General features: G+C 35.5%; 1 protein-coding gene across 4 annotated transcripts in view; it reads right to left on the bottom strand.

The window, feature by feature from the left end:
* LOC105674890 (homeobox protein TGIF2LX-like) overlaps positions 1 to 12,076 on the bottom strand; it is a 39,226-nt gene that overhangs the window by 22,138 nt on the left and 5,012 nt on the right. The gene's annotated exons all lie outside the window — the stretch shown is intronic.

The following is a 12,076-nucleotide window of genomic DNA, read 5'->3' as shown; positions in this document are numbered from 1 at the left end:
ACTTATATTTTGCACAGAAATGAGTTCACTTGCTATTAAAAATACTTTCAGCACTCACATGCATCGTATTTAAACATTATTTATATAAAAATTTTTGAAAATATAATTTTCGAAGAAACGAAATTAACAGCCGGATAATGTCAAATCCCTGGAAATAAACAAAATACGTGCGCAAGGTTACGAAGTTCTCGTAGTGATCAGATACACGCCCAATGCTGTTTTGAAACCCATTTATCAACACATACACAGTGAAAGGGCTCCGGTGTTCGCCTTGTACTGTGATACTGTGAAAACTTGTAAAAATGTGTAAAGTAGTCTCGTAAATGGCTCCCAAGAAAGAGTTATCAATCGAAAAGCGATCTGCCATAGTCGCTTTGAGAAATGCAGGACATAGTTTGCTAAAAATTGCTCGCCTGGAGAAGGTTTCTCTTGGTGGTTTGCAGAGTATCCTCAAGAGATTTGGGTGTTGAAATTAATGAGCGGCAGTGTAGTTATTTGGAGTTAACCATGACATTGTATTTAACTGTATATTAACAAAAATTATATAGCCATCAGATTGCTACGGGCTACCAATCATTAGATAAAAAAACTTTAAATAAAAAAGAATTGAATGAAAAAAATTGGAAAGAAAAAGTACTCAGTATATGTACAATATACTGAAAAGTAAATATATAATATATACTGAACATTGGACACAACATATCTTCAATTATTGTTGCGCTTTTAATCACAGTACTTATTAATAAATAATTATTAATTAGTTTCATCAATGTGCACAATAAACACTTGTTACTTCACATTACAGTCACATATGGTAGTATTAACGTGAGACACTACCGTGTCTCTTGATACGTTTACATTTTAAGAGAAAGAGGAGGTGTCCCAAGCTTATTGAAACAATAGAAAGTATAGCATGTGTTACCTTGTTGGTAAAAGAAATTTTCGTATAATGAATTTATCGAATATCAACTCGAGTTTGGCTTGGTAAACAACGTGCACGAATCGTAACGCAAGATTTCAGGTTAGCGCAAACCGAGAGTTTGCACAGTGGGGCGAACCTTCAAAAATCCGTCAATAGGCAGAAAAAAAAAGTTGCATAAATTTTTATTTTTAACATATTTTTATATTCTTTACACTTTAATCTATCTAAAAATATGTTTAGGGCATTCATTTTTATTGATATTTGTACTAATAATATTTAATGAATTTAGTATTTTGAAGAAATAGTGAATTTACTCTAGATTGTAGCTTGAGTTTAAGAACTCTCAGATTGAAAATAGACGAAAACTCTTGTCAAATTTCTATTACAACAAAATAAATATGTTCCAAAGATAACATAAATATTATTTTTATGTTGTCAAATAATTTATTATACATAATATATATATTTCAATACATGTAGTTAAAGAGAATTGAATTCAAATGTTTAAAGTACCAAAAAGTTTACGGTCCAAAACGGTCCAGACTGAAATATACGTTAATCTACAGGGCAAAGTATGTAGTTTCTTAGCATATACGTTTTGGATCCTCCTTCATCCCCCTTTTGCAAAAAATTTCTAATTAATGTTAGTTCGATGCGGCTAGTAGCGCCTAACTGGTTCATTTTCTTTTAATGTTTTCAAATTTAATCGCGAAATTTGATGCAAATTACACTTTGTTTTAAATCATTGTTATGACTAACAATTTTATATTAAAAAAATAATAGAGAAAACAAAAGTTATTAATTTTTAAATAAATTTTTTCATAAAGTAAAAAAATTGTAAACTAATTGTACTGCATCAAATTTTTCTTTACGATAAAAATAATCATTTGTTGATTACTTCTCAACTCCTGCATTTTTTTTTATGTCTTCCATTGAGATTTTGAAATTTTCTTTTTTCATCTGAATAAAAAAGAGAATTTCTTATTCAACCATGTTTCATCATTTTTATAGAACTTTTCAAAATAATATCTGCTTACTGTCTATTTTGATTGTAAATGTCCCAAGAAATTAAAAAATTTATATAGTAATTTAAATCGTAAAATTCTCCAAAACGTATGACATACACAAAACTTTATGTTTGGCTGTATCCATGGTATTATATGTCAGTAACAGTGCACAAATGGTTGATTCATGGAAGCGCTATAATAAAATATGCAATTGTACCAATAGGTCAATTATCTGAAGATGCCCAAGAAGCGAATCACAAATATTTTCGAAATTATAGAGAAAATTATTCTCGAAAAATGTCTCGAAAAATGAATAACGAAGATATATTTACGAATCTGTTAATTGCTTCAGACCCAGTTGTTTCACATTCAAGGCGAATAATTGAACACAAAAAAAAGAACTATGTGACGATGCTAAGAATTTTTTAGACTTGACGAATTAGATTGTTATGAGTAAAATAATAAAGACACTTGACGGATACTCAGAAATAAAATTGATCATATACAATATTAGCCTTACTTAGTTATTCGGTTTCTTTTTTTTTTTTAAACATTGCTATTGTATTGTATTTTGTATATTGCTATTGTAAATTTTTGTGATTATTGTGATTTTATTTTATTTTATTGCAGTGCAAAATATTCGACTTATTATTAAATGTCAACTGCATGATTATTTAATTTGACAATAATAATTGAGTTATTATTAAATTATTTGATATTTTAGGAAGATTAAACTGTTCAGAGATTGTTATTTTTCAACAAAAAAAATTAATTACACTGTAATAAATTCTTTTTTTTTTTTATTTAAGTGAATAAATTTTGCTATATGTCGATAAAGCATTTATTAACTGTATAAATTATTTTAATTATAATTAAATCGATTTTTTAGTTTACATACTTGAAGTATATTATTCTTAGTTAATATATGCCAAATTTCAAGTTTTTTAATTGAAAAATATTAAAACTATACGTCAATGACCGCGAAAAGAGGTATTCGCCCCACTGTGCGGCGCCAACCTTAGTGGGCGCTTTCCGAGCACTGGTCTACATCGATCAATATATATGTATTATTTTATTCCTTTACCTTTTTAATCGTTGAAAAAATCCGTAGTACATCTGTATTCGATTCTGAGATCTTTGCGTTACGATTCGTGCACGTTGTTCACCAAGCCAAGCTCGAGTTGATATTATTGAATAAATTCATTATATGAAAATTTCTTTTACCAACAAGGTAACAAATGACGTGCTATACTTTCTATTGTTTCAATAAGCTTGGGATGACTTTAATTTTCTACACAGGTAGCTTCGTATGCTGATAAAGCTAGCAGGATCAGAGCAAAAAATAATTAAAATGAAAAAAAGAGCAGATTTTTTAAGTGCTGAATTTGTATTATATTGTACCACCAAAAAAACAAAATATTTATTATATTTATTATATTTATATTTCGAGAACATGGTGATTTTCGATCAATATCTCAATAAGTAATTCTCGCAATCACATACGTCAGCGTTCGGAATTAGTTGCACATTTCGGGCCGATTCAGGAGACGACGCCTCCTGTTCACCCATTACCGCTCGGCCGCCGGCGGCCGAGCCGCCGATAGCTCTAACGCAGAAGCGTTTTATATAAGAAATAGGCTGGGTTGTTGAGGCACCTCTCAGAAAATAGTAATATTTTCTTTGCCACATAAATAATGTTTATTTTCATTAATAATTAAATATATATATTGTAAGCGTCGAAAAATCAAGAAGCCGACTGGGTTTTGAACTCGGGATCCCTCGTACCACAATCCAGCACTTAGCTTTCTGCCGCCACGACAGCTCTACTACTTTCCTATTTAATTCGACCGCCTACCAAATATCGAAACAAGCCTCTCTCTCTCTCTCTCTCTCTTACTAGACTTTATACTCCTACAATATATTATATATTAATGAAAATAAACATTATTTATGTAGTGAAGAAAATGTTACGATTTCCTGAGAGATGCCTAAACAATCCAGCCTATTTCTAATATAAAACGCTCCTAAACCAGAGCTATCGGCAGCTCGGCCGCCAGCGGCCGGGCGGTAGTGGAGGAACAGGAGGCGTCGTCTCCTGAATCGGCCCGAAATGTGCAACTAATTCCGAGCGCTGACATACGTGATCACTTCATAAAAGTTTTTATTAATAATGACGAATTAAATTTACTATCTTCTAAGAAACAGTTTGTAAGGGTAGCACTGATGATGACTGAAAGATCAGCCGAAACGTATGCTGCTTAATTAAAACATTGGTTTCAATAAAAAGTATCAAGAATTACAAGCTTCTTTGGGATCCTCCTGCTATTCCATCGTTTTGAAATTTGCGAGCCTAAACATCAAGTTATAAAATATTTATATCAAACCCTAAAAACAACCCTTATTTCAACTAACCTCAAAAGTATAAGATCTTTCTCATTTAGAAGTTAGCCAAAAGAGCCATTTAGAACTTATAAAATTTTAAAATAGGAAAGTTACTTTATAATCACCCTGTATTTGCAATTATCTGTTGATTTATCAGAGATAAACAGATCTTTTAAAACCTTCATTACTTTTAAATTAGATTTTTGTACTCTTTTTAATCCGTACTACAAAATAATGACATGCAAAAACAACATTTATTACAGTCTAAAAATAAAATAAACAATTTTTCGCACGGAGAATACGGAGAAAAATCAAATATGACCTGCAACCCTTGAATTTTAATACGATGCTGTGTGTTCCTTTTCTTTATCGTAAAATATATATAATTATTTCTAATTTTTTATGATAAAAGGAATGTAAGGATGAAGGACAAATAGATGTAATAGATGTAAGTATCTAACGTATGTAATAAAGTGTGCCGGTTGAACGAACGATACGTCTTATCTCTTTACATTAACAGATAACTCGGCTCCAAGATTTTCGATTCGCGCTCGCACTGCTCCGGTAATGTATGCGACAATTGCGTAATTCTTCTCTTTGTATCATATACACTCGGCAAATTTCGCCGCCGGATAGTCGTTTGCGAAATACGTGCGCGACATCATAATGACAACAAATCGCGATTAGCTTCTTAATTGCGTTTCGGTAGCTCCTCAAGGTTCCAAACTGTTTCGCATTCTATATCTGAAGCGTCGTGATTACAAAGAGTTACGACGTTTTTCGTAAACATAAGTGATTCGAGTAAACACATAATCACACGACTTAATCAACGAGAGTAAGCTTAGGATAGGTTTAATTTGTGGCTCAGCTCTAATTCAACTCATGCCTTATCTCTTCCTAATTGTAACATTGACTACTATCGCATGTGTATTCATTTCGGAATTATTTTGGTCCAAAGAATTTTACAATTTTAAAATAAATCATTTGTATTCATTAGTGAACAGCTCGTTTAAAAAGCTTTATCACACATATGTGTATTTTAATAAATATAAAAAATATAAATGCTTGCGAGTGACAGTGTGAGATAATGAGAGATTTGATTGATCGCGGTTTTGGCGTTGATAAAATCAACCCTTAGATAAGCCATTCTTTGGATACTTTTTTTAGCACTAAAACCGCAAGAATTAAATCGCGGTGTCACGGCCGTTTCGATATCGTCATTTTGCAAAAGCTCGCAATTAATTCATTTCTGCGGATCGTTCCATATCTCAATTAACCCGACTGCCAATCATTTGCACTGCGAATCTTTTGACGGGTGCGATTTGATGTTAGATAACGGTAGTCCTCGAATATGATAACAGTAGTAGTAGAAATCGCACTTATCTTATCGACCCGTGCTTGTATCAGTATATTCATTTAATTTAGTGCTGCCAAATGAACGAACGCGTGTCGATAAGATGTCTAACCATCGCAACACTCACAAACAGTTATAAATAGTTAGTCATTAGTTGTAAATGCAGTGTTTTACAGAATGATTAGACTGTCAACATAAAAACCACAGACATTACAAATTAGACATCAATATTATCTTGATGAAAAGTAAAAGATTAGAATGTATGACTAATATTTCATTACTGTATCATTCAAAACAATTTTCAGATAATGACATTTGCTTCATGATAATTCCTTTTGGAACATTAGCTCATTAAATTATTAAGGATTAGTAAAAACTACTTATTGACTCCTAATAGCATTACGGATTCTGAAATTTAATTCGAATCGTTTGAAAGCAAGCTTTATCTAAGTTTTTCCATTTTTATCGCAAAATTCTCATTACATCTAATGCCAACTACATGTATTTTCGATTAATTGTTGCTAATAATCCATACTCTTTCTGGTAGTAAATCACCTCTCATCGAAAGAAGCTAACTGAGCTAGTCAGATTTTACACATTAATAGTCCTCTGTGTATCTGCAACTAATGGCGCTCTGCCTATGACAGTAATGTATTAATAGATTCGAAAGATTCCTGTGTTAGATTTGCCAGATTTAAGCGATGCATTAAATTACGAGGCATCGCCATGGGAAGAATCACTGTATCATTCCTTTACATTGATACAGATATTGTATTTTTTTTTAAATAAGAAAAAATAATATAAATATTAAAAGAGAGAAAACAATAAATCTAAAATATTTAAAAAGTATCAAAAAAATAAATATTTAAAAAAGAAATTCTAAAAAAATTGTATGCAGCACATATTTATGTCAGAGTACCTACTATGTGTAAGCCGATCTCTCTTTCTCTGATATTTGCCGTACGAACGGCGTATCATCTTTACGGAGAACGTAAAGTGCGTACACTGGATGCGATTTTACATATAAACTAGACCACTAAATAACCAGCCCGCGACCCGCGCGAGTCGCCATTAGCGCGTGCCCTCTAAACGCCTTGTGCAAATCCGCGCGAGCTTCTTTAACGATTTGTGCAAATCGTGGACAGTGAGCGAAAAGGTTCGTGCTTCTTGTTAGCCCGTCGTCGCTAACGCGAGGAGGACATCCTTCCCGCGCCCGTCGCCGCGTTCGCCGGATGCCGCCCTAATTGCAACGCGCCTAATACCGAGTACTAATCGCAACACTAACTTCGCGGCGCAGTTGTTCTAGACGCAAAATTTCATTTCAGCGGGAAGCCAGAAACTGTATCCGTCACCTTGAGTGGAGCGGCTATATGTCCGTGACAATTTTAGAAACTTCAATAAATTATAATCCGGATAAATAAATCTCTCCTTTATCTCTCTCTGTTTCCCTGACCTTTTTAATTAGACAAAATATATATTTTAATAAGAGAGTAAATTTTTAATATATATGTATACATATGTGCTTAATATGTGTCTTTAAATACGAAATGTTAAATAATAAATATATATATATAAATATATAAATAATAAATAATAAATGTTTAATATTTAAATGAAAATTAACACAATTTTCCCCGTTAAATCTTCACGATTATGAGCGACGGTTAAATTGTATCGGAATATTAATGCAAATTAAAATTAAATAAAAAACATTTATATTGCGAGAACTCGCTGCACTCGGTTGATAAATAATCGATGCTTCGACGAATGCAATTAATTGCGACATCTAAATATGCTTAGACTTATTAAAAGATAAGTGACAGCCGCAGTGATTATAGTCGCATGCGCATGTTTGCGGTGAAATCTTGCATCCGTATAAAAAAAAAAAAATGATGGCTCGTATCGCGCGATTCACGTAACGTCATAATGGCATAATAGATCTCTTGCGCCAGTTTAATGACCGAAACATGTCAAGGAAACTATATCCGAGCATCGGCGTGCGCGTTACACGCACATTGTAAAAAAAGACTAGAATTGTGAAATAAATTGTGATGAGACGTCGCAGAGACAGAAGAGACGAAATGATTCACGAATAGGATTTCGACGTCTTTCTCTAACCTGGCGCTCGGTTTTAGAGAACAAACGAATCTCTCTGTCGCGTCCCGACAAGAGATCTGACTGTCAAATTGCCAGGAGTTCCATCCTCGATGCTTGGCGCTCTATTTATAAATATCGCTCGGGACAAGGCGCTTCACTTGGCAGACGCCGATTGTCATCGACCGAACAATGTTGTACGCGTTATCGATAATTCAATATTGCAACTTAGCGCTGTGCCACACCGTGAAGTGGAAAAGAGGGTCTGCCAGAGAAAAGGCGCGACAAGATGCGACGCTCCTATCTTCGCGCGCCAAAATTTATTGCGTATGCTAGTTAACGCTGTAGCAGATAAGCTGAGATGTGATGCGCGTACAGATAACAGTAAGATAAATAGTTTTTCGCGGCAAAACAGTTCATTTTGTCTCGACGAATACTTGTGACTTTGAAAAAAATGTCCGCGAATCCCATTACGATTCTACAATTCTGTTCTTTGAGAATTATTATTAATATTTCGGCAATAATTTAGAAAACATTTGTATTAACAATTTTTGGTGAAAATTGTGTATCTCATAAAAGTTTCAATAGCGGCTTTTGGCAAATTATAGAAATGTACTTTTTATAAAAAAAGCTGAATTGGTTGCATATTTAAAAATATCTCTCCAATTTATCTGCACAATTGTATGCAATTCAAATGATAATAAATAACGAGACACCTTGTTACTTTCTCATTTTGAATCGGATATATTTACGCTTCAAAGACTTAAAAGCGTTAACAGCGAAGATGCGCGTGACGATAAGGAGCAGAAATAAATATACAGCATTCAAGATAACCTTATGCCGACCCTCTTATAACGTCAAGAGGCAAGTCGGCTCCATAAAAATTTCGTAACTTAAAGAGGGTGGCTTTGAAGTGGACGTGTATCATTTCGCGTTTACGAACGGTCAAACACGATCTGATATTCTCCAATTTCGGATATCGTCGAGCCCTTACACGTTATCGCGACACAGAATGCTTCGCAGATATTTACAATATCATATACTTTTTAACTAACAGCTTTAAAATAAAATTTTGTTAAAGCATTTGATAAGTTCATCAATTATTTTTTTCTATCTAAAACTTATTTTGCAAGTTTCTTTTTTTTTTTTTTAATCGGTTACAATTCGGAAACTATCTACGCCTTGATAGGTTCACCGAAAAGAAAATAAATCGATCATTCTCGTTAAAAGAACGCCCATGAGTTTTAGCACAATGTGCCTTGAATACTGCAATTGTTAAAGTATAGCGTTCTATTAATTTTATACTTATTACGAACCAATATTTGTAATTTTTTTTTTCAACGCCCAGCTAAGACTTATCGATCACGCAGGTTAAAGTACGCCGATTCGCTCATTCGCTGAACGATCGGAAGGAGGTGAAAGCGCGGGCGAGGCGACGCGTCGCAAAGAGAAGCGAAGTAGGAATTGCGAATTTCTCGACGCCGGTAAATTCCGGGGGCTAAATTTAATGACGTACGCGACGCATACGCGGAAGGAGACAGAGGGACGAGGAGGGGGGGGGGCAGAGAGGGGGGGAAAGCGCGGGAGAGGCGCAAACGTGAACGATGTGGGCGCTGATGACGGACTGGAACACGCGCTCTCTGTCTCGTAATAAGTGTTCCACATGACGAAGCCGGAAAGACGCTCGCTCTATAGTGTCTCGTTGCGACTCCGCGCGAGTGCCGGTATTTTTAATATTGCTCATCTATGTTTAGACTGGCCGATGGGACGTCAGTCGTCTCCGACGCGCTAACGACGTGGTACAGGAAACGTCAGGTGTCAGTTACCGCCGCGGTAACTCGCATACCGAAGCCGAACGTTCTCGTTTCTGCCGCGGCTCCTCCGCTGCACTTTTTCAGTTTTTCATAATTTCTACCTCCCCCCTCCCCCCCTCCCCCCTCCATCCCCTACCCGCAGTCTTTATTCACCGTTTCCAACATCAATGGAAGAAGTGGAATGACTCAAGCAGAATGACAGAAGTAGAATCAAGCGGTTTCACGCATACTCTCTCTCTGTTTCTCTCTTTTCCACTTCTCCTCTCCCCTTCTAGTGGTTTTGACAGGACTTGTATTGGATGAAGAAATGTCAGGACATTCCTCGTAGGTCAGCGAGCAGAACGATTTTAGCTACGGCCTTTAAGCTGGTTGGGCACTTGAAAGCGCGAACAAGCGGCGCTTGATCGCGCGAGTTTGGAGGTGCTGAGAGAGAGAGAGAGAGAGAGAGAGGGGGAGGGAGGGAGGGAGGGAGGGAGAGAGGGAGGGAGAGAGAGAGACAGACGCATTGATCTATTGAGAATTGTCGAAAATGATGTTAATAAACATTCAAGTGGAAATCACTGTTATTAAATATTTCGACGAAGAAAAGTTTAAATTTAGAATCTTGAAAGAGTTGGGTACATTTGAATCAAATAATAAGACAATAATTATGATATTTTTATCATCATATTACTGTCATAAATGAAAGTTTTAGCGCTACTGAATATAATTTTGCTTCGCAATTGATATTTAATACGCGCGGTGACAGAATTGCGATAAAAATGGTTATAGAAATACGATTTTGCAATCAATAAACTTATTTAAATTCAGGATACTTATTTAAATTCAGAAATAATAAATGATAGCAGCTGACTATCTTTAGCAATTTTATCCAACTACGATTCAAGAAGCAATCAGCAGCGATATATCCGAGCACAACATACTGAATTACAGAGATCGCCAACGATAATCATCAATGATCTTATGTGATTTCTAGTTATCACAGCGAAAGCGTCAGCGAGCTCTCTTTATCGCCGTGTTAATGTGAAGTTATGCCTGATAAGAGGTAACGTCAGACACAGTACTTTAGAGAAGTGCGTTTCGCATGACAAGTAGCGAACAAAATTGCTATTTTTCTTTCCTTTAATCGTCAAAAATAATAGTAAAAAAACTTAAAAATTTAATTAATACCTTTAAAAAATACTGCGCATTGATTTATTAATTCAGATTCGTCGCTGATAACGCACAACCGATTCGAAACGCATTGACAGCGTCAACTCAAATCTTAGACAATTCTGATTGTTTCGATATTTTTGTTCACACCTTGAGACAAAATTAATATAATTCGATTTCGGCTTTAACTACTCGCAAAATCGGAGTCTTCGAATAGACAAAGATTAAAGAAAGATTGAACAAAACCTGTTTTCTCCGAAAGAGATTTCTCTTCCTAAGAACGTCATATGTTTCAAATATCTCGAAATAGAATAAAAAATTCACTCGGCCGAATTCAACTATCAGCTATTCGCAAAATCGGAGTGTTTGAATAGACAGCAAAGGCTGAATAAAACCTGTTTTCTCCAGAAGAGATTTCTTTTCTTAAGAATGTCAAATATTTCAAATATTTCCAAATGCATAGACAAGTCAGAAATTATCCGCATTATCCGAATAATGCTTGACTTGAAAAAAAAATTGCGGATAATTTCTCACTTACCCTAGTAACGGACACTAGTGAATAAATTTGCCTGCGGTGAAACAATGCGCTAATGATACTCGATCTATAAAGATCATTCGCGAGTCATTGATCACTCAATGCAGTATTTAAACGCGCGTAATCTCTCTATCGTACGGCACGGTGGTCGCTCTTAAGAGGTCACCCGGGGACAACAGGTATAAATAGACGAAATGCAAGAGATTTCAGAGGTCAACGGGACGGACGGGTGGCCGCTTTGTTGGCGCATCGCCTATTTAACATATCCGTTATGGTATATACACGGGGCAGGGGCCACCAAAGGTGAAACGACGAGGCAAAGGACGACGGACAGGAAGAAGAGTCACCGGAAGAAAAGCGATTCGTAGCGTCGCGTCGCGTTTTTACGACTGGCATTCGCTGCCGGCTCCTAGTCACGATGTGTGCGCCGCGCGATATCACGTCCCGCGTTTCTTCCCTGCTGCATATCACGTACTCCACACACTCCCTCCATTCTATGCGTATCGGCAAAGAAGCGTTTACGTTGCGCGAGTGCGAAAGAACTGCGAAAGAACCTGGACGAAGGTTACGACGCGCGCGCGCGCACACGTATGTGTGTGTGTGAAGAAGTGTTATCGTATATCAAATTCTTTTTTTCCAGCAAGGTCTTACCACTTAAATATAGCCACGCGGAGCAACAAGTATACGATGTTTATTTAAATAAAGAAATAAACTGATTAAATTAAACATATTAATATAAACACAAAAACAACCTAATAATTTCATTACGTGAAAAAATAATTAACTAGTCGACTAGTTGTTCGTTTATCATTGTTT

The sequence above is a fragment of the Linepithema humile genome, chromosome 2 (genome assembly GCF_040581485.1).
Source record: "Linepithema humile isolate Giens D197 chromosome 2, Lhum_UNIL_v1.0, whole genome shotgun sequence".
Classification (NCBI taxonomy): Eukaryota; Metazoa; Arthropoda; class Insecta; order Hymenoptera; family Formicidae; genus Linepithema; species Linepithema humile.
This window is presented reverse-complemented; position numbering and strand designations above follow the sequence as displayed.